The sequence below is a fragment of the Rhinatrema bivittatum genome, chromosome 2 (genome assembly GCF_901001135.1).
Source record: "Rhinatrema bivittatum chromosome 2, aRhiBiv1.1, whole genome shotgun sequence".
In the NCBI taxonomy this organism is placed as follows: domain Eukaryota; kingdom Metazoa; phylum Chordata; class Amphibia; order Gymnophiona; family Rhinatrematidae; genus Rhinatrema; species Rhinatrema bivittatum.
In genome coordinates, this window is record NC_042616.1 from 603,362,816 (window position 1) to 603,385,943 (window position 23,128).

Genomic DNA, 23,128 nt, shown 5'->3' on the forward strand with positions numbered 1-23,128 from the left:
CTGCAGAGCTGAATTGTGCAATCCATTTTCACCTGGTGGTAAGATTTTGCATTGCAAATATTTCTGAAACATGTCTGATGGATCTAGAGCTACATACTCAACTTGCTCCTCTACTTACAATCTGTATTCTTCTCTTGAATGACCCATTCATGTGCCTTTTGCAGCAAATTTCAGAGAATACTGAGAAGTAAATCATAGAAATATTTGCAACATGATATTCCATTGATTAAGAGTAAAAATTCAATAGGAGGAGATTGAGCATTACAATTGCACTTCATGGTTGGATTTTCAGAATATCATGCATCTTGAAGCTCGTTGTTTCAAAAAACTAAAAATGACAGATTAAGTTAGGATTATAAAAAAAAAACAATCTTTCCCACTCCAGAAGAAGAGTGCTGAAAGGCTCAGGTTGCCTGTCTATAAATTCAGTGGACCTATACAGCTTCCAGAGTTACACATCTGCTTCCTGTTTCCTCCAGCACTGAGGCAGAATGCCAGATGAAACAGGAAATATATACACATGCCGCAAGAAGTAAAGGTCAGGCAGGCCCACCGTATTGATGGACAGTGGCACCTGGCTGCTGCATATTAACATTTTTAAGATTATACTTCAGTTTTAACGCAGTTTTCGAAATTTCATGCTAATTGCAGAGTGCGCTATCTATGTATTGCTAATTTGCATAGTTTAAACTGGGAGGATGAGAAATTTGGAGGGGGGCTGGAATTATCTATCTTATTATATTTTTTATTATTTTGTTTTAGATATGTGAATTTTGTAATTTGTTTAAATTGTGATCTTTGCACATTGCTTTGGGCAACAGTTTTATCTGTAAAGCCATTCAGAAATGCTATTAAATAAAATAAATGTTTCAGTTTTCAGATCAAGGAGATAAAATGACAAAGTCCATAGAGATTAAAATATATTCATAAGAAAAAAAAATACTTTATTAAGACTGTGTGTACAAGCCCTATGCAAAGTATGGTATATTGCACTTGCTGCAAAATCTACTCTCACTAACATTCCTACCAATAAGTTGGAAACTGATTTTAAATCAGTTCAATTTCAAATGGTCTTAAACCATCAAGAGATACATTTAATACTCATTTTAAACTAGTTTCCAATATTTTAGGAGAAAGTTAACTAAGGACTGTGCAGTGCTGCAGTTAGGGTGAGCAGCATATCTGGACACATTCTGGCTTTGGCTAGCAGATTCCAGAATTATAAAGTAATTGCCAATACCAAAAAAACTCTGGATCCGGCTGCAGAAACCAGCAGCAGGCCCTAGAAGAAATGAGCATGGCCGCTCGGGCAGGAAAGAGGAGCAGCATCGGGCCTCAATGGCAGTGCAGTGAAGTTCCTGTGTGGTGAAAGGAGCAGCATTGGCCCCACCTGACAGAAGAGGAAACAGGGGCAGTGTTGGAAAGAGGAGAAAACCAGTCGAGTGATACAGAGAAGGCTTGTGCCCCACAGGGAGCGAGGGGGAAGCTACTATCATTAATGGGTTCATGAGAGGGAGGAAAGGAGGAGGAGGAGGATATCTTTGGTGTGTTTGTTGGGGGGGGGGTGAGAATAATTATGTGTTTTTGTAGAAAAGGGAGAGAAGTGAGAGTGAGTGTGTGTTGTGTGTATGTGTGAGAGAATGAGAGAAGCATTGTGTGAGATGAGCATGTGAGAATGTGTGTGTTTGTGTGTGTGGGAGCATAAGCACGTTTGTGTGTGAAAATGTATGTTAGTGTCTGTGTAATTGAGAAAGCCTATGTGGATGCGTGCGCCCCTGCCCCTTCACTAATGTACGATACTCTCAAGATGATTGGAAATCAAAAGTTCTCAGGTATGGTGATCCGTTGACTATATTTTGGCAGGGCTGGTAGATCCAATGTTTGTTTTACCCAATGGCTTGTAGTTTTGATTGCCAAAGTAAAAGCAGGATAATAAGAAGTCCATGCATGCCATGGGGAAAAACTAATACTAGTTCTGCATGAATAAGAGCCAGCTGGTTACTCTAAGTACACTGTTTCTTGAGTCTGGCCTTTGGTACCTCAACAGGACTGCATGTTTGTTTACACTCTTCAAACTGATACCAGAACCATAATGCTGTCTGAGAATAATTTAGGTAAAGCTTTTTTCAGTTTGTTCATTAGGCAAGTTGTTCATGTGATCACTTAGGGTCCTATTTACTAAGGGACAGATTTTAAAAGCCCTGCGCTGGCGCGCCTATGTTGCATAGGCCGCCGGTGCGTACAAAGCCCCGGGACACGCATAAGTCCCGGGGCTTTGCTTGGGGGGCATTGGGGCGTGTCGGGGGCGGCGTGACATTCTGGGGGTGGGGCCATGGGCATGGCGCCAGCCCAGGGGCATTCCGTGGGCGTGGCCAAGGCCTCTGAACCAGCCACTGGGCCGGAGAATGGTGCGCCGGCAGCCCACTGGCGCGCGCAAGTTACGCCTGCCTCAGGCAGGCGTAACTTTCTTAACAAAGGTAGGGGGGGATTTAGTTAGGGCTGGGGAGTGGGTTAGGTAGGGGAAGGGAGGGGAAGGTAGGGGGGACCGGAAAAAAAGTTCCATCAGAGGCCGCTCCGATTTCGGAGCGGCCTCAGAGGGAATGGAGGCAGGCGGATCGGCGTGCGCAGGTTGCACAATTGTGCACCCCCCTGTGTGCGCCAACCCTGGATTTTATAACATGCACGCGGCAACATGCACATGTTATAAAATCGGGCATAGATTTGTTCACGCCAGGTTGCGCGAACAAATCTACGCCCATGCATAACTTTAAAAATCTACCCCAATGTATTTTTCCCATAGAAACAAAATAGGAGACAACTGTTAGTAGATAGGCGCCTTAAATATTTAGAATGGCAGTTTATAGGAAAGGTAGCAAAAAGGAAAGGGTTTTGTTTTTTAACAGAAAACATTGTAGCTTAGTAGCTATCAGCAGAGGACCACCATTTGGCCAAACCATTCTGCCTGGTTATCCCCACATCTGGGAATTTTTGAATTATGGTCGCCTTGAGATTGCAGCTAATTAGTTGGGGTGGGGAGTGGGGGAATAATGCATATCAAATTTCTCTCTTCTACCTCCTCCCCCAACTAATCTACACATTCCTTCTCTCTTCCTTCCCACCCACCACCTCTTTTCTCCCATTTAAGGATGATCCAGTTATTCTTCCTCCTCTCTCCTTGACCCAAGCACTTTCTTTGCTCCCACCCCCTAAAATTCATTGTCTCCTGACTTGTGCACCCTCGCTCTACCCTCACCTGCGTGAGTCCCAAGCCCTAGACTTGGGACTCACTAAAGAAGAGAAGTGACTGAAGCTTTAAATAGAAAGACCCAATTGATGCAAATTGTGTGAGTCTCCAGGTGAAATCTGGAGAGTTCCCAAGTATGGTTATCCCATCCTGCACTACTCTAAGAATATCTTTCAACTGTCAATCATACAAAGTTTTTCAACTATACCACTCTTGCTTTGGTCATCACTCTTCCTTGCCCTTACGATTATACACTGAGCCAAGGATATCTGTCAAATAAGCTGGACCACCTGCAGGAGATCACTCCTCATTTGTATCCTTAATTGGGAAGTTTGGCTAAGTCATCTGGTAACCATGCAGAAATCTTGCCACCTATATCCAATTACATCTACAAATAAACAAAGCCCTGCCAACATGGCATATTAATTGACCTTGCAACGTCTTCTTAGGAGCTTCTTGCAAGTGTATCACTGCTTTGTTTTAGAGTAGTTGAGCATATAGGTTTCTATGCCTAACACAACATTCCGGCCTCGGCATTTCTTTTACCCTACCTCACCACCTCTACTTACCATTGTCCAGCATGCCTAATTTCTGTCACAGTTTTGGTTACTACTGTCTACACAGGCAAGCTATTCCAGGCATCTTCCACTCTCTCACTAAAGAAGTATTTCCTCTTATCTTACTCCCTCCAAACTATCATGACCCCCTGTCCTTAAATTTCTCTTTTTTATGGAAAATTCCAGCTTTAAAAAATCTAGGCAGCTTCAATTTTTTATCCTATCCACTCTTTTTGTTCTCATTTCCAGTGTCTTAATCCTCTCTGCACAGGGTTTGTATTGAAATCTCTGAAATATTTTGGTAGTTATTCTTTCAGAGAGTAACTCTCAAAAGTATTTATATAGACAAACAGAATTTCTGAAAATTTCCTTAGTAGTTGTATATATAAATGTATACGCGAAAGCTATTTCAAGTGCATTTTTATGCGGACCTGAAAGAAGCATTCCCAGGGGGCAGGACTGGGGTGGGGAAACCATTTACATATATACTTTTGATTTTTGAAAGTAAATACATTTACATCTCCTCCACATAGACCTTAGCCCTAAGAGGGCTGTTATACAATACCCTGTAATGTATTTATGAAGATATTGTATCCAAAACTGAACATACTCAAAGTGGATTCTCACTAGTGAATCATTACAAAGGCAATATTTCCTCCTTTTTCCTATTAATGAGACCTATCCATATGCATCCAAGCATCTAATTAACTTTTCCTACAACTTTATTACATTGACTGGCAACTTTCAGGTCATCCTACATGATTCTTCCTAAATACTGTTCCTGTTTAACAGTTCTTGTCTTTCTAACTGATAAGTGGCTAATGGACTCTTGTACCCCAGATGTATGATCTTAGTTATTTTGCACCGAGGCACAGCTTCCAGCCTTGACCATTCTTCCTCAAGTTCCCCTTCATTTCTTTCTATCTTTCAACATGTCTAACCCCAGGGATAGCAAGCCCATGATCCTTAAGTGCTCAAACAGATCTGGTATTTAAAATTTCAACAATGAATATTTATGAAATATGTTTGCATGCATTCGATCCAAGAACAGGGTAATTTGCATAAATACATTATTCTGAAAACTAGACCTGTTTGCAGCATTTGAGGACCAGAGTTCATCATCCTTCATCCACCCAGTTGGACCTTTGAGATGGGTCTGTTCCACATCCTATGTTGGCTGGAGCTGGGGATGCTGTAGGGATGTGCAGAGGGACCGCATACGTTGCATTCGGTATTCGTATTCGTTGGGGGGAAGATACATTGCATTCAGCAAGGGGGGCCCCCCGATACATTCATGCGTTTATTCGTATTCGTTTCCCGGCTAAAATTTAATTAACTACAACCCCCCACCCTCCTGACTTGCCAAAAGTCCCTGTTGGTCCAGCAGGGGTCCAGGAGAAACCTCCTGCATTTGGGCCGTCGGCTGCCAGTATTCAAAATGGTCACTATGACCTTGGACAAGTCATTTTACCCTATTTTGCCTCAGGTACAAACTCAATGGGAGATGCATCAAATCATGTTCTAACACACATTAATCAGCGAATGTTGCATGATATTTTGCATGCCCCCACCCTTATTACAATGACCTTTTTGAATGTGATTTGCATGCATGAATAATGCAAATGTATGCAACGAAGGTCATTAATAGGCAAGTCGATGCAGATATTTTACCATGGCCAACCAAGAAGTTGGTCAGCTGTGATAAAATAACACCACCTATTTGAAACATGGTAAATGTGAGTTGAGAGGCCCAAGACCCTAATGCAGATTCCAATGCAAGGCTCCTGCCTTACATTTAAGGAGCCAGCCAAAAATAAATAAATCATCCTGCAGAAAAATGGGAAAGTTGAGTGGAGGTCACTGCTGACCCCTGGCTCAAGCCTGGGCCATCACTTAACATGGCGCCGACTCTGCAAAAGTAAAAAATCACAAAAATGAGCCCATGCAGTGACAGCCACCCCATACTCTATCCCAAAGTGTAACAACAGTGTCATTGGGGTTCACTGTTTAGCCACAAGACAAAACAACGCACCACAGAGCCATGATGTTTTTTCATGGGAGGGGCCCAACTATTGCAGCGACACCCCATTCACAATAGAGGGACCCCTCCCATGAAAAAACATTGTGGTTTAATGGCTCTAGGCCTCAAATTGTAAACCCTCTGGGGATAGGAAATACCTACAGTATCTGAATGTAATCCACTTTGAAGTGCCAAAAAGAGGAATATAAATCAAATAAATAAATAAGTTTAAATAATTATTCCCTATTTACACATTCCCTTCCTCTTAGCTGTCTCTTTTCCAGGCTAAAGAGCCATAACCTGTTTAACGTTTCCTTGTAGGGAAGCTATTACATCCCCTTTATTCTGGTTGCCCTTCTCTATACCTTTTCTAATTCTGCTCCATCTTTTTGGAGATAGGCAATTTAAATGATTTCTTACTTTGAGTATTCAGAGAAAGATACCTGATTATCAAATAATTTACATCCATGTTACACAGTACATAAACTCAAACCACATGGTAAGAAGAATTAAATAGCTGATGCAAGGTGAAGGCATACCGAGTAATCAGGGTGAGGTACAGGATTACAAGATAATTTACATAATACATTATACTTAAATATAATACACAGACATAGCATACATACATAGGGGTGAATTTTCAAAACAATCAACATTTCAAATGTGCGAGCATTGGCATACGAGTGAAGATAATCTGGAATTTTTAATTGTGCATGCACTTGCATGCATAAGTTTTAAAATACATCAGACATGCCTAAGTTGCTCCGAATCTTAAGAGTACTTGAGCACAGGTAGTGTGTGTGTTTTCCATAGTACTTGGTCAGCTTTTACATGCATATGTCAGTGGATTTTATAATATGCTTGCGGAAGCCACTTTCCCAGTTTTCTAATTAATCCACTAGTTTGAACAGATAATGTCGAGGTCTTTCAGAACCCTCTGGTTCTTTATCCTGCACGCCACCCAACTGACCCAGACTCCTCACTCTGTCCTATAAGCCCTAAAACCCGTGATCTACAGACCTGCTCCTCATCAGGCGAGGCAGTAAAGTTATGCGGATATCTCGCTTACGTGCGTGGAGACTTTTGATTTTAAAATTCGGAGTTATGAGGATGTGTTGGCCCCTGACCTGGAACATCCATGCCCTGCCCCTTTTCCACCCCCTTATTCCTTACATGTGCATGGATAGATACGTGTGTAATTTGCGGCTTTTTAAAATCCATTTTTTTCACGCGCAGCCCACATACATGTGTATATGGGAATTTTTAATTGAGCAATGTTTGTAAAATCAACTTCTATGTATTAAAATTAGCACATACACATGTACATAGCAGCTATTCATGCATTCCCTATTTTATAAGTCAAAAATATGTGCATATTTTCAATTTTGCATGCACATACATAGATGCAAAAATGGTCTGGAGGGATTCCAGGGCAAGGACAACATTTACGTGCACACATTGTCAACTTACTTGCGTAAATTTACCCCTGACAATTATCTGGAATAGGTGCTTAGTGTTTACTAATGGCCAGATGGGAGAACTGTCTGAACTGATGGGAGAAGTTCAGGCTGAAGAGCCAAGAGGGTCTCGATGTCCTGGAGAAGGAATGGGAGAACTGGTGGACTAGTTGGTAAAACCAGTCCACCAGTGCTTGATGCAAGCGTTTTAAAATACACCAACTTACATGCAGAAATCCTGATACATGCGAGTTAACTTCTATTTTATTTTTTTAAAATAGGTAGGATATGTACATGCGTCCAATGCATTGATATATATTCTTTCAATGCATTGCATGTATTTGTGCGCATGTTGCAGGGTTGAGATTCTCAAATTTTATAAAATGTACATATTTAATACGCTCAGGTTGTAAAATATTAGTGTAGACCTCTCGCAGCCACATACGCATGTATTTGCCGCTGTGCACATTTATTTGAATGTTAATATAGTGTATCAAAAATAAAAGTAAAGAATACAGTGGATTCAACAGCCAGACTGATAGGAGTGGGGAGGTAGAGGTGAGGAAGTTAACTTAGCTTAATAGAAATGACCACTGGGATGTTTCTGGATAAGAAGCGAAGACTTGATAAAAGAGCCTTTACTGTATGGTGAAATGTTAATATGTTAATGGCTAATCTGGGACTTGTTGCATGAAAGTTCCAGAGCCTGGGGATGAAAGAGAAGAAGATGCACGTAGAAGTCTGGACCAGCCTAGAGTTTTTAGGAGCAGGAAGTCATAGGAGTGCCTCTTTTTTCAGATCATAGACTGTGAACGGATTTGTAGAAAGACAAACAATCCTTCAGATAGGCTGGGCCTTGGTCATTAATGGCTTTCATGCAATTAGAATGTATATGTTTATAAACTTGAGTATTTTTCTATAATTTCTTACATGCCCCAGTTCAAATAAGTAAAGTCCCTTTCTAAATAAAAGAAAAACGTATGATTTTGCTGATTGATAGAAACCTACTGTATGTTAGGGTCACTCTAATGCATGGAACAACGGTATATAAAATATAAATCTAAGGAATAAGTACAGTTTAAACAGCTAAAGATTTTTTTGAAACAGGTCTGACCAGTGTTCAGAATAAACAGGTGGATTCTTTGTAGATTTTGACACCTTTTATTGGTGCAATGAAAGAATTATGTTTTTGTACATGACCTTTCAAGGCTACAAAACTCCCTTCAAAATGCATAATCATGTGGAGTGTTTCAGAGACTGGAAGTTCGACATAGGGGACATCAAACTAGAGAAAGAGAAACCTAATTTGTGATTATGGTGCAGGTGCTAGGTCCATTTATTGTCAATGTCTTTATTATCAACACTGCAGATGAGCTTGAGAGAAAATGATACTTGTTTGCAAATGACACTAAAATCTAAAACACTTGAATAAAGTGACACTGCCCTAACCACACAAGGAGAGCAAGAAATAGCAGCGACAGGCCAGGGAGACAGTGAAGAGACAGGAGATGGTATTGCCAGAAATTAATGTTTTGCAGCCACTGCCGTGAAAACCCACATAAAATGAGGATGGGCCAGGAAAAGGGGAGGCTGGCGAAATTACCAGCCCATGTTAGCCTTGAGCCCTCAAAACGTTTTGTTTATAAAATTCTTAAAATAAAGTACTTAGAGGTCTTAATCTAAGACACAGTCACAACAGAGTTTACAATCATGACATTTTTTGAAAATGTACACAACTATCTTTGGGATGAATAGTAAGCGATGGCAGCTTTTGCAGTATAAAAATGATGCATGAATGCCTTAGAAATAGAGTAAGATGACAGATGAATGTTTTACAAAAACTGCAGAATGCTGAAAAGCTGCACATTTCCATAAGGAATCAGCACATGCCTGTGTACAATCAGAGGGCAGCACCATGCAAAGTGTTTTAATTGCCCATGGGCACCTGCAGATTTTCAGCCATCTGAACAAAACTGGAAGGTTTTATAAGGGGCCAGACTAGTAGTACAGCCATCTGGAACACATAAGTACATAACAAATGCCATCCTAGGTCAGAACAAGACCCATCAAGCCCAGCATCCTGTATCTAACAGTGGCCAGTCTGCGTTGAAAGTGGCCAGCAGATCCCATGACGTAGTTCTATTTCAGGTTACTCACTCCTTGAGATAGTAAAAGTTTTCTTTACACTACCTGACTAATAATATTTTGACTTTTCCTCCAGGAACTTGTCCAAACCTCTTTTAAACCCTGTTGCTAGTTGCCTTAACCATGTCCTCTGGCAACTGATTCCATAGTTTGGGTGCTGAGTCAAAAACAACTTTCTACAATTTGTTTTAAATCTGCTGGTTGTTAGTTTCATGGAGCGTTCCCTTGTTTTAGTATTATTTGGAAGGGTAAACAATCCATATCTGTTCCACCCCACTCATGATTTTATAATTATTTCTATCATTTCTCCTCACAGCCATCTTTTTTCCAAGCTGAAAGTTACCTAACTTGTGTAACCTTTCATCATAGGAGAGACGTTTCATTATCTTTGTCATTTTTGTCACTCTCCTCTGCACCTTTCCTAGTTCTGCTATGCCTTTTTTGAGATGTGAAACCAAAAGCTGTACACATACACAATACTCAAGTTGTGGTCACACCATGGATCTATACAGAGACACGATATGGCATTTTCCATTATATTCTCCATTCCTTTTCAGATTATTCCTAACATTCATTTTGCCTTTTTTTTTTTTTTTTTTAACCACCTCCTCACATTGAGCTGAGGATTTCAATGTATTGTCCAGAAGAACTCCAAGGCTTTTTTCTTAGTTGGTGATTCCCAAGTCAAAACCCTGCACTGTGTACCTGTATTTGGGCTTATTTTTCCCTATCTACATCACTTTGCACTTTTTCATATTAAATGTTGTCTGCCATTTAGATGACCAGTATCCTAGTTTCGCAAGGTCCTTCTGCAGTTTCTCACAATCCACTGCTGTTCTAACAAATTTGAATAATTTTATGCCATCTGAAAATGTGATTACTTTACTCATCATTCCCCATTCCAGATCATTTATGTATATCTTAAATAGCACAAGTCCCAGTACCGATCCCCATGTTATTCTACGTTAGTCCCATTCTCCTTAACATACCTTTTAACCAGTTCACAAACCTCAGAAGGACACTGCCTCCTATCCCATCACTTTGTAATTTCTTAAGGATTATCTCATGGAGGACGTTTTCAAATGCTTTCTCAAAATCCAAATACATTATATCAACCAGATCACCTTTATCTACATATTTATTTACACCATCAATAAGAATCTAAAATATTAGTACTGAAAGAGATCCCTTTGCTAAAACCATGTTGACTCTTCCACATTTACCCATGGGCAGAAATTTTGTTTTCAAAAATGGCTTCTACCTTTTGGCCGAGCACTAATGTCAGGTTAATTTGCTATACTTTCCCGGATCACCCTTTATAAAAAACGGCATCACGTTGGATACCGTCCAATCTTTTGGTATAATGGCTTTTTAAAATGATAGATTACAGATCGCTAGTAATAGGTCTGTAATTTCATGTTCTTTTAGAACTCTGGGGTGGATGCCATCCAATCCTGGTGATTTATTATTCTCTAGTTTGTCAATCTGATATATTATATCCTCCATTATGACAGATATTTGTTTTAGTTGCCCAGAATCTCCACTATTAAAGAATGTTTCAGGTGTGGAAATGCTCCAAACAGTATAGACCAGACAATTCATTCAGTTTCTCTTCTATTTCCTTGTCCTCCTTGAGCGCTCCTTTTACCCCTTGGTCATCTAGTATACCAGCTGGCTCCTTCACAGGCTTTTTGCCTTGAATGTACTTGAAAACATTTTTTTTATTAGTATTTGGCTCTCTGGCAAGCTTCTTATCAAATTCTCTCTTGGCCTGTCTTACTACTGTTTTACATCTATCTTGCCAGAGCTTATGCCCTTTCCTATTTTTCATCATTTGGATCTGCTTTCCAGTTGTTGTATGATACTCTTTTGGCTTTAACTGCCTCCTTTATGGCACCATTAAACTATGCTGGCAGTCAATTAGTCTTCCTTCAGTCTTTTTTAATGTATGGAATACATTTTATTTGGGCATCCAAAATGGTATTTTTAAACAATGCCCACACCTTGCAAATTTTTAACTTTTGCAACCACTCTTTTTAGTTTTTTTTTCTAATTTAATTCTACTGTAGTCTTCCTTTTTAAAGTTATATGCTACTGTAGTAGTTTTACCTAATGTCTTCCCTCTAGTCATTATGTCAAATTTGGTTGCATTATGATAGCTATTACTTAGTGGCTGTACCACAGTAACCCTTTGCACCAGGTCATGCATTCCACTGAGGACTCGATCTAAAGTAGCTGCCTCTCTTTTTTGTCCTAGGACCAGCTGCTCCATGAAACAGTCATTTATGGTATTTAGACATTTAATCTCTCTAGCTTTTCCTGATGAGACACTGGCCCAATCAATAGTTGAGTAATTGAAATCTACCTTATTGTGTTTCCAAATGTATTGCTTCTTTTAGTTTTAGCCAGCATTTCACAGTCTTTTTCTTCATCTTGGCCAGTGGCCGGTTTTATACCCCCACTGCTATACTCTTACCTATCACAATAGAATTACTATCCAAAAGCATTTGTCAGTGCATTTTGTTTGCTTTGATTTTATGCCATCTTTTATACATAATGCTATCCCTCTATCATTTTGATCTATCCCCTTCGGTTGTTTACTTTATCAAAGACTAAGAGACACACAATGAAGTTACTAAGTGATACATTTAAAATTAATAAGAGAAAATTTTTTTTTTACTCAAAGCATAATTAAGTTCTGGAATTCATTGCTAAAGAATGTGATGAAAGCTGTTAGTGTAGCTGTTTTTAAAAAAGGTTTTGACAAGTTCTTGCAGGAAAAGTCCATAAACCATTATTAAGGTGGAGTTACTGGGATAAGTAGCATGGAATCTACTTTGGAATTCTTTGGGATCCTGCCAGGTACTTGTGACCTGGATTGGCCACTGTTTGAAATAGGATACTGGGCTTGATGGACCTTTGGTCTGACAATATGGCAAATCGTATGATGCATTCCTATCATCTAATATATACAGAAAGTGCTAAGACACGTTTAGAATAGTGCAGTGGGTACTATTAACATTTTGCCCAATACACATGTAAAATTACATGAATATTCACCGCATGCACATATTTTTAGGCACATAAAGGGGTGAACGTTGGATGGGGTTGGGATCTTACAGGCTGAAAAAATGCTTCTCTGTCCATTTAACTTGAAGTCATAAGTGAGACATATGCTAATGCTGCTTGAATCCTTCAGAAAATGCATTAGTTTGGGAGTAATTTTATAATAGGCCACATAGATTCGCTGGGCTCTTACACATCCAAGCTATACCAATTTTCATAGCACGTATGTGTGTTTTGCTTTGAAAATTATCCTGCAAACCTACAAGCTCACAATTATACTTGCTAATTCTTGCATGTAGTTTTGCTGAGTTAATTTATGTGCATACTATTTAAAATAAAATAGTATGCAAGTAAGGTCCCAACCCAATCCAGAGTCCGAACCCTCTCCCTTATGTGAATAAAAATATGTGCCTGCAGTGAATATGTATGTAAATGTACAGTATTTTCTATAGGGCCATTTCTATGGGTAAAGCGTTATTTTACCCGCAGTAGTTCCTTCGAAAATTACCCTCCCTGTGACTGATACAGAAACAGATGTGAACTGTGCTGCTATAAAAGATAACTGAGGTGTTCAGCTACAGAATTTAGTTTCCATTAGGAGGTATAATCCATCTTACTAGACTGATTGAAATGTATATTTTTTTTTTAACAGATTTGTGTTAAAACCCCCCACTATGCACCCTCTTAACAGAGAAGAGCAAGTGGCTTTTCAAATAGCCTCTAATCCCCTTCCCCAGCTCAGTGTCTAGTTGAGATTATTTCGATTGGACTAAAAGACACACATGCACAACCTAAAAATGCTTATCCTCAGTGGAGACATTTTAGCAAAGTAAAACCATTTGCATTATTTGAAAGAATAATAGTCACACTGGGAATTTATATCTATGGCTCAGTGGCACCCTATATAATGCATTTGCTCTCTTAGAACCCTGAGAATATGAATTTAAGTTCAAGACAGGGATTCTTAGTCAATCAGCAAAACAATTTACCCTCCCCTATGCAGAATAAAGACTTGGGAAAGGGCCCGATGTAGCAGAGAAAAAGGAGGAAAACAAAAAATTTTGATAAAACCAGCTGTGGAAAATCTATTAAATAATTTTGAGGACTGTAACAGACTGCAAAACAGTAACCCTTTCTATCCCTGCTTCCTACTGGAACAAAGGTCTTTCAGGCTTTGCTATTTCCTTCCAAATTTGAATCTAATTAAAGATGTGCTGTGTCATATGCAAAACTATGATGCACGTTCATTGCTGAGCTTATAAGAAGTCTCCAGAACACACAACTACAAGTTTAAATAGAAAATTCCAGTGGTTTTCAAATATCTGTGCTTTCTATTCCAGTGCAAAATTCAGTGCAAAACACAGGTAAAGCTGCACAACCACTCCTCTATCATGAACCAATATCATGCCTTGTAGGCACTAAGTAGGCCACAAGTTTAGGTTAAGCCAAGAGCCATTTTCTCTAAACTAAACCATGATGTTACAGCAGCAAGGATTTGGGGACTTTACATTATGCTTTAAGACTTGGAAAATGCAGATATTACAGAAAAACAAATGTATTAATTTTTTTTGACAGGGCCCCCAAACAGTTTACCCTGGCTTTGACTGAAATAAAAAAAAAACTCTTGATACAGCTTGAACACTGTTTGCCTTTAAGCATTACTAAGAACATGCAGTCACACATGCAAAAATGAACTCTCTCAACATCTAAAACAAAAAAAAAAAAAAGGAGTCTTCCAATCAGAGGGTTGACTATGCCAATCTGGCTACTAGATAAGTAAGGTAGACAAAAGTGCCAATGGCCACCATCTTCAGAGAAACCACAGTTCTCCAGAGTCCACAGCCCAACCATTCTGAGGGCCAGAATTGATAGAATCAAGATTTGTACACTAGCCACAACTGCTGTGTTCCTGCCCAGCGCAGAAGCCTCTTGTCCACAGAGGTAGAGACTGTACCATGCTTCAGTCACTAATTGTACAGCAGTGTGGTAAGAAAAGAGACATTAAATACTAATTATGTTGAAAAGCTCAGAGACTTGATCCTAAGTAATCTGGGGTTAGTTAGCTGCTACAAAGATACTTTCACACCGGCGCACAGGAGCTCTTTGGCGCATGCCTGGTGGACACACGGCTATTTTATAACCCGCGGGCGTATATGCGTGCATGTTATAAAATAGCCTGACCGTGCACATATGTGCACCGAATTTTGAGTGGGCGTGCACCTATGTGCGTAAATCCTGCATCTACCATGTAAGTTGGGGAATTTTAAAAGGGGCATGCAGCCACACCATTGCCGTTTTCACCAGTCCATCCACCAATTTGCCCAGTTAACAGCTAGTTCCTCCAAACCCCCAGTTTGATGGTCTGTTCTCCCCCCAGGTACCTCAGACCCTTTAAACCCCTAAGAAATGGCTGTGTTTATTATTTTACCTTGCACCTCGTCCCTAGCAGAAGTAAACAATGTGCCAATGGACCTGGGTGTGCGCCTAGGCACGTATTTACGCACATAGCTCTTGGCCCCACCCTGAAATGCCCATGCCCTGCCCTATCTCTTTTTGAAAACTTCAGAGGTGTGCGCGCAGTGGAAGATAAGCACGTATCTGGGCGACTTTTAAAATTCAGTTGGTGCGCAACAGCCCGACCTCTGCGCGCATCCCCCAACTGATGTGCGTGCTGGGCTTTTAAAATCCACCTCTATGTGAATTATCAAATATGTGTACCCAATTTAGAAATCTGGAGAAAGTAACTGTCCTGAATCACAAAAGCAATTGCTATATATTTGTGCAATGCCTAATCATTTCATTGACAAAAAACTTTGATAAAGAAATTACTGAATCTAGTCAAATCAAAAAGGTTCTTTGTTCTGAGCCCGATCTTCCAAAAATGTTACCCTAAGCAATATATATTTAGACTTTGCAGGCTTCCCTACAGTTTAGCCTCAAAAACGTCTGCAGTTTAAGAAGTGGAATGTGGTGGAAAGAGGGTAGCCATGGAAAAGAAAACAATATGCACAACTAAGGGCAAATTAACGTTGTATAGAATTGATTCTGTGTTAGAGTTGTCTGATCTGTTCCCTCTATACCAGTGATTCCCAACCTTTACAAGCCCAAGGCACATCTGTGTTAAGAGAAATGTTGTGTGGCACCCCAACCTCCACAGGCAGGCAGGGTGGGCATGGAGAGGACGCAACATGGCCAAAAGAAGAGCTAGGAAAGCACTGAAAATCCCACCAGTCCTCTCTCTCAAATCTTACAACAAAGGGAGAGAAGGCAGACACACATGAAGTCACTGCAATCGACCAGTTCCCTCTGTATACAAACTAGGCAGAAGACCGGAGAAGCCGGTGGAGTGCTGGCAGCCAGCTCGGTTCATTACCTCGGCTGCCGCACATGGCTGTCAGAACCGCTTCACTGTTGCTGCTACCGATGCTCCGTGAGTCACATCCAGCGCTCAGCGCATGCTCTCTCTCTCTCTCTCTCTTACTCAGCCTGGGGACAAGATTGAGGCTGGAGGGACTCAAAGCAGGAGGCTCAAGAAGGGGAAGAGTAGGTGGTTCTTCTGTGTGCCCTACGTGCTGCAGATTAACCCGGGAGCTCATACTGTAGCTAGGAAAAGCGACGTGCATGATTATACGTGTTCTCAGAAAGAAGCGCTCCTGTGTTTGTGAGCTACTGCTGGTGACTCTTGTTGCTGTGAGGCACTGAGAGCAGAGTCCAAGTGCTGGTTTGAATTTGAGCATCAGACAGCAGTGACTTTTCTGTGGAGCATCCGATCAGGTCTGAAGGCACACCAATGTGCCCTGGCTTGGGAAGCACTGCTCTATACAGATAATAAGGAGCAATGTTCAATGTGTGTATGTCACTTTGCATATAAGTTTACCTGGACTGTGCAGAGGCATTCCTGGGTGCAGTCGTGGCAGTTTTCACTTAGGTTCATACTTTGCAATTTTAAAAGGTATGCATGTAAGTTTACACAGAAAATGTACATGCTCCAGATAGCTGATAGAACTTATAGTGGTACTTTCGGCGAAATAGTTTTCAAAGTTAACACGTATGTGTATATGATACCTTTGAAAATTGGTGTAACTTATGCATTTATTTGCCAAATAAGTTTTCTATGATGTTACAAAAATGTCCTCTAAAGAGCTAAAGAAAAGGCCTGAATTGAGCAATGCATTTTTTAAAAATGTTTGCATGGCCCAAGAAAACATGTATACCAAAGCAGGCAATGGCAGGATACATTGTGGCTGATAGGCAGTGGATGGTCAGTAAATACATGGGTCTCTTGGATTTAACAAACATGTTGTCAATATGAAATATTTCTGGAACCATGCTGCAAAAGTAAAATTCTTCTATGACATGACAGACACTATATTACAAATTTAAGCCCTATCACTGTATCTATTAAGTAATATAATCCTGTTCATTATAGCAGCAAGGAGTCAAGGACTGAAGATACCAAGGAAGCAATACAATGGCACCTGCGAGTAGGATCCAGGGTGCACATGTACTGAGTTTCAAAGGCAGCCACCATCTATGGCCCTTAACTGAGAATTGTCCAAGCTCGGATTTTGACATAGGTTAACATAGGCAACTGCCTATGGGGCCAAATTTTGAAGGCATCAGCCACGCAAAATGTGTTCTGTGTTTTCCATGCATATCACAAGCCAACAAGTGGTTGGGACAAGAACAGATCAAATGGAGCACTTGCCCTGGGTGCAACACACTGGGAGTTACGTCATCACCCAGTCTGATGCTCCTGTAGGCAGCTGTTCCCCATGCTCAGCACAGCTGCAGAGTGCAGCAGACAGACCACACCGCATGCAGGCTGCAGGAGTCGCGCAGAGTATGCAGCCTGTGCCAAAGGCCAGGGCTGTCGCCAGAAAGATGGGAAGAGAGTGACAGAGGAAGGAGGAATTCTGCTAGCAAGAGAAAGAGTTGGGGATGCCAGGGTAAGGTATGGGAAGTGAGACAGATGGGGGATGAATTTTTCTTGGCAGAGGAAAGAGGGAGAGGGAGTGGTGGGCAGGAGATGGGGAAGAGGCAGATGCTGCTGAGCAGGAAATGGAGAAAGAGAGAGGGTTATATCATTCATGCTGCTGGGTGGATGAGGACAGAATGAATGCTGAACAGGGGTGGGGGTGAGAGGGCATGGATAGATGCCACTGGGTAAAGGGGAGGGGGATGCTGTTGTGCTGGGGGTGAAGGAGGGGAATGAATGCCCCTGGACATGGGTGGAGGGAGAGAGAGATGGGTGGATGTTCCTGGGTTGTGGGAGGAGACTGGGCGATGCTAGGCAGGGGCAAAGGGAGAGACAACAAATGTGTTTTAAATTTGTAATAAAACACAGAATGTTGCATCGTGTATAACAGGGATCCCCAAACTCTGGCCTGCAGGCTGGACCTGGGATGTACAGCTCTTCTGGCAGGCCCAGCAGGCTTTTCCCTTCACGTGGCCGGATTTGGCCTGCAGAGGAAGCTTTTTGTTTTTAAATGAATTCCTGGCTGGTGGGGAGAAGAGGCACTGGGAGCATGCCACTGATCAGTGCTGCCAGCGGGGAGGGCAGGCTCCGCCAGTAGCAGAAGAGTTGCTGGGATCTGTACCATTGCTGGCGGCAACCAGCAGGGAGGCCATGCTCCGGCAGAGGCAGAAGACTCCTGGACCTGCAGCGCTGAACAAAGCCACTAGCGGGGAAGGCCAGACCCCCCATCAGCGAGAAGGGTAGCAGGTGCATCAGGGAAGTTGAAGGAAGTGAACAAGGGGGAAAGAAAAGGGAGGAAAAGGTGGAGAGTGGGGTGAGTGAGGTGAGGTAAGTAGCATGACAGTGGGTAGGGTGAGTGAAGGATGAGGTGAAAAGGGGAAGGAAAAGAAGTGGAGGAGGGAAGAAAATGGCATAGGGTGAGAGGAGAGGGGTGAGTGAGGGGAGGGAGTAGCTTGAGAGGCGGGGAGCAGGATCAGAGGGGGGTAAGATGAGTGAAGGAAGGGGTGAGAAATGGAAGGAAAACTTGGGGGAAGGAGGGGAGTAGGGTGAGAGGGAATCAGGGGAGGGGGGAGGAAAGAAGGTGAGAGGAGAGACAGGTGAGGAGTGAGCGAGAGGGGGAAAGAAGGGAGTGAATGAAAGGGGGAGGTGGTAAGAATGAAAGGAGAATTAGGGGGTGTGCCACACACATACCTCAGAGGGTGCAGATACAGAGGGGTTCTCGAGGGTGAGGCCCGGAAGCCAACCTCCAGAAAATCTAGACATATTACTACTTGCATGTTATTTGACGCACCCCTGGGAACCCTGTTTTCTCCATTTTCAAATATTTCAAATCATCCAAAGGACACCCCTCCTTTTTAAAGGAAATTCTGAATAGCCACCAGCAAAGAAGGCTCCCTCCCCCAGCTCTCTTGAAGGTTTAAAATATCCTATGTGGCCTTCCCTAGAACAGTATGGGGACCCTGATGTACAGTTGTGCTCACACGTTTACATACCCCTGGCAGAATCTGTAAGACACGTTGCATTTTAAGAAAACATGCGTGATCAGACAAAGCATGTCTATTATTTTTAATGAGTTTCAAATTAAATTAATTTGCATCACAGAACAGCACAATCATTAAACAAACCATGGGAATAAGGGAAATAATAAAATGGTCCTGTTCAAAAGTTTGCATACACTTAGGGGTAGATTTTTAAAAAGTACACACACACACGTCCATGTGCGCGCGCTACCTGGCGCGCACTCATGGACACACAATTTTATAGCATGCGCTTACCGGTGCACGCATATTATAAAATCGGGGGCAGCGCGCGCAAAAGGGGGGTTGAATGCGGCAACTTTCGCACGGCGACACATCGGCACAGTTCCCTCCCAGTCTACAACTTTCCTACCCCCCTACATTAATCTCCCTTCCCCTTCCCCTCCACACACCCTCTAAAACCTTTTTTTTTTACCTTTTATTTCGCAAGTAACTTAGAGCCTGACCTGAAGTAACTTGCGCGCACTGGCAGCAAGCCGGCGCATGAGGCTCCAGGACAGCGAGGAATGGCGCTGTCCCAGCCTGCCACTCCCTGCCCTCGGCACCGTCCCTTCACAGAGGCCTGGCTCTTGTACATGTTACAGGGGTTACACGTGCGGCCGGGCCTCTTCTAAAATGTGCACAAGGCCCGGTTGCGCGCGTAACCCCCGTTTTTTACGTGCGGCAGGGATTCTAAAATCCGCCCATTAGTTCTTAATATTGTGTATTGCTCCTTTTTGCCTCAATGATGGCTTGCAGTCTTTTGTGAATGAGGGTCTTTATTTTCTCACGGGCCGATACAGACGCGTGTTTTCGACGCGCTAGCTTTACCCCTTATTCAGTAAGGGGTGATAGCGTGTCCAAAACGCGCATCCAACCCCCCCTGAACCTAATAGCGCCCGCAACATGCAAATGCATGTTGATGGCCCTATTAGGTATTCCCGCACGATTCAGTAAGTAAAATGTGCAGCCAAGCCGCACATTTTACTTTAAGAAATTAGCGCTTACCCAAAGGTAGGCGCTAATTTCTGCCGGCAATGGGAAAGTGCACAGAAAAGCAGTAAAAACTGCTTTTCTGTGCACCCTCCGACTTAATATCATGGCGATATTAAGTCGGAGGTCCCGAAAATTAAAAAAAAAAAAAAAAAATTAAAATGGCCTGCAGCTCACGGGTTGAAATTTTGCCGGCGTCTGGTTTCCAAACCCATGGCTATCAGCGGGCTCGAGAACCGATGCCGGCAAAATTGAGTGTTGGTTGTCAAACCCGCTGACAGCCGCCACTCCTGTCCGAAAAGAGGAGCTAGGGACGTGCTAGTGTCCCTAGCGCCTCTTTTTACCGCCGGCCCTAATTTTAATAAATTAAAATACTGTATTGCCCCGTTAATTGGTAAAGTTGTCCATTCCTCTTGGCAAAAAGCCTCAAAGCTCCTGTAAATTCTTTGGTTGTGTAGCATGAACTGCATGTTTAATTTCTCCCCTAAATGGTTCAATGATACTGAGGGCAGGAGACTGTGATGGCCACTCCTGAACCTCCACTTTCTTCTGCTGCAGCCACTGAAGGGTCGACTTGGCCTTATGTTTCGGATCATTATCATGTTGGAAAGTCCTAGAGCACCTCGTGCGCAGCTTCCTGGCTGATGAATGCAAATCTTCCTCCAATATTTCAGATAAGATGCTGCATTCATCCTGCCATCACTTTTGACTAAATTCCCTGTGCTGCTGTAGCTCACCCCCCCCCCCCCCCTCTGCAAAACAGCAGAGATCCATCTCCATGCTTCACAGTAGGGATGGTGTGCTTCTCTTCAATGGCATTTACGGTTGTGACCATAAAGTTCAATTTTGATCTCATCATTCCAAATTATTTTGTTCCAGAAGTTTTGAGGTTTCTCTAGATGCTGTTTGGTGTATTTAAGAGTGCTGTTTTGTGGCATTGGAGAAGCAATGGCTTTTATTTTTTTTTTGGCAACTCTACAAGGCAGCCCATTTTTGTTCATGTATCTCCTAATTTTATTTCAGAGAAGCCTGTATTTCAGCAGAAGTTGCTTGCGAGTTTCTTACTGACAAATTTTCCTGGCAGTTGTTTCTGAAATCTTTCTTGGTCTACCTTGGTATTAACAGAACCCATAATTTTCCGCTTCTTGAGCAGAGTTTGAACAGTACTGATTGGCCTTTTCAAATCTTTGGAAATCTTTTTATATCCTTTTCCTGATTTATAAAGTTGAATTACTTTTGCCCGCAGATCTTTTGACAGTTCTTTTGCTTTCCCATGCTTCAGTAACCACCAAAGTCAGTGCAGCCCTGGATGAAATGCATAAGGGTTTCTCAAGAGCTAAAAAAAACTCATTGACAATCTGTACACAGACACTAATTATAATCAAACAAGGCATAGTTGGTACCTATCCTTTATTGCCATCTCAACCTGTGTTTGCCAACTTGAGTGTATATTCAAGGGTATGCAAACTTTTGAACAGGACCATTTTATTATTTCTCTTATTACCATGATTTGGTTAATGAACATGCTATTCTGTGATGCATACTAGTTTTAATTTGACACCCATTAAAATAACAGACGTGTTTTGTCTGATCATTCATGTTTTGTTAAAATACTGCACATCTTACAAATTCTGCTGGGGGTATCTAAATTTATGAGTACAATTATATATGAATAAAAATATGTAATTTATTATGGGCCCGATTTTCAAAGTGTTACGCACGTCAATTCGCCAGATTTGCACGTGCCGGACCTATTTTAAAAAGGCCCGGTGGCACACATAAGGCCCCAGGATACGTGTAAATCCCGAGGCTTTACAAAAGGGGTGGGGAGGGGGCAGGTAGGGGGCGGGGTACTCCAGGGGCGGGCGTGGCGTGGCCAGAGGCCTCCGCACGGCACTGGGCTGGGGATCGCGCGCCAGCAGTCGGCTGAAGTAAGTTTGGAGATAAAAAGAAAGAAGACAAAAAAGGGAGGGGGGAAAGGGTGGGGGAGGTAGGGGAAGGGAAGGTGGGGTGGGGGGGGGGTAGGGAACGGGGAAAGGCTGTGTGGCTCGGCGTGCACAAGGTCACAATTGTGCACCCCCTTGCACGCAAGTTATAAAATCGGGTGTGCATATGCGCCTGCCGGGTAGCGTGCGCACATGTACGGCCGCGCACAACCTTTTAAAATCTAACCCTATATGTTTTAGCAGTAATCAGTCAACACTTCTAAATTTAGCTTCTATGGGTGCAAAATCTTAAATCTGGCCCTGGAACTGTTGCGATGGCTAGGTTATAGGAGGAGAAATAAAAACAGAGGGAGAAAACCCTAGGCATCTGCAAATTAAAGCTCGGAGTGTCAAAACCCAATTTGCAGCAAATTCAGATAAAGATGGAAATTAAAAGCAGCATGAGGAAATCACCTGGCCCAAAACTAAATTAATAAATAGTAGAGCAAAACAATAAACAAGTGCATTATTTCAAGTTAAACTGCCTGTTTGTCCAATTAATTCACAAAAGTATTCTTGGGTTTCTTGATTCATGGCTTTTTGACTTCCATGTCATCTATTCAGTTTACAGGTTAAGTCAGTTAATAAGGATTATGAAGCTCAAATTGGATTATTCCTAAAGTGGCAACATTAGACAAAGGCCTCTTCATTGCCCGATATCATCACCTCCTAAAAATTTAAGCCAGACTTTGGATGCCACTGATTCATGATAAAAAGTTTCTAAGTCATTAACCTCTAAGTAATCTTAACATATAAGCCAAAAAAAAATGGTCAGAGTGGAAGAGAGGGGCAAAGCTGCAGTAGGGCCCTAATTATGTCATTACAGAAATGTAATTGTGGATCCTTAACACTTGCAATCTAATTGTAAAAGCTGGCGTTGATTCAGAGCCACTTTGAAAACTTGGTAGTCAAGGTCTGCATTGTCTTAGCTATAGAGATGTCAAGTGGACAGGCTGCGATACACCAGTTTGAAATTATTTATTCACTCATAGACAAAACAAAATGCAGTATGTCTAAAAGTGTAAGCAAAGAACAGCAAAAGCCCGTCTCACTATACGAATTTATTAGACCGAAAGGACCTGCTTGGTGAAGTTTAATTGACTGATACACCTGTCAGTGCTGTTCCTTTGTGGCTAACAGATTTAAAACAGAGTGGGTAGCCCTGG

General features: G+C 42.0%; 1 protein-coding gene across 4 annotated transcripts in view; it reads right to left on the bottom strand.

Annotated features, from left to right (window-relative positions):
• Positions 1 to 23,128, bottom strand: part of ZNF521 (zinc finger protein 521) — an 876,085-nt gene that overhangs the window by 436,783 nt on the left and 416,174 nt on the right. The window lies entirely within an intron of this gene.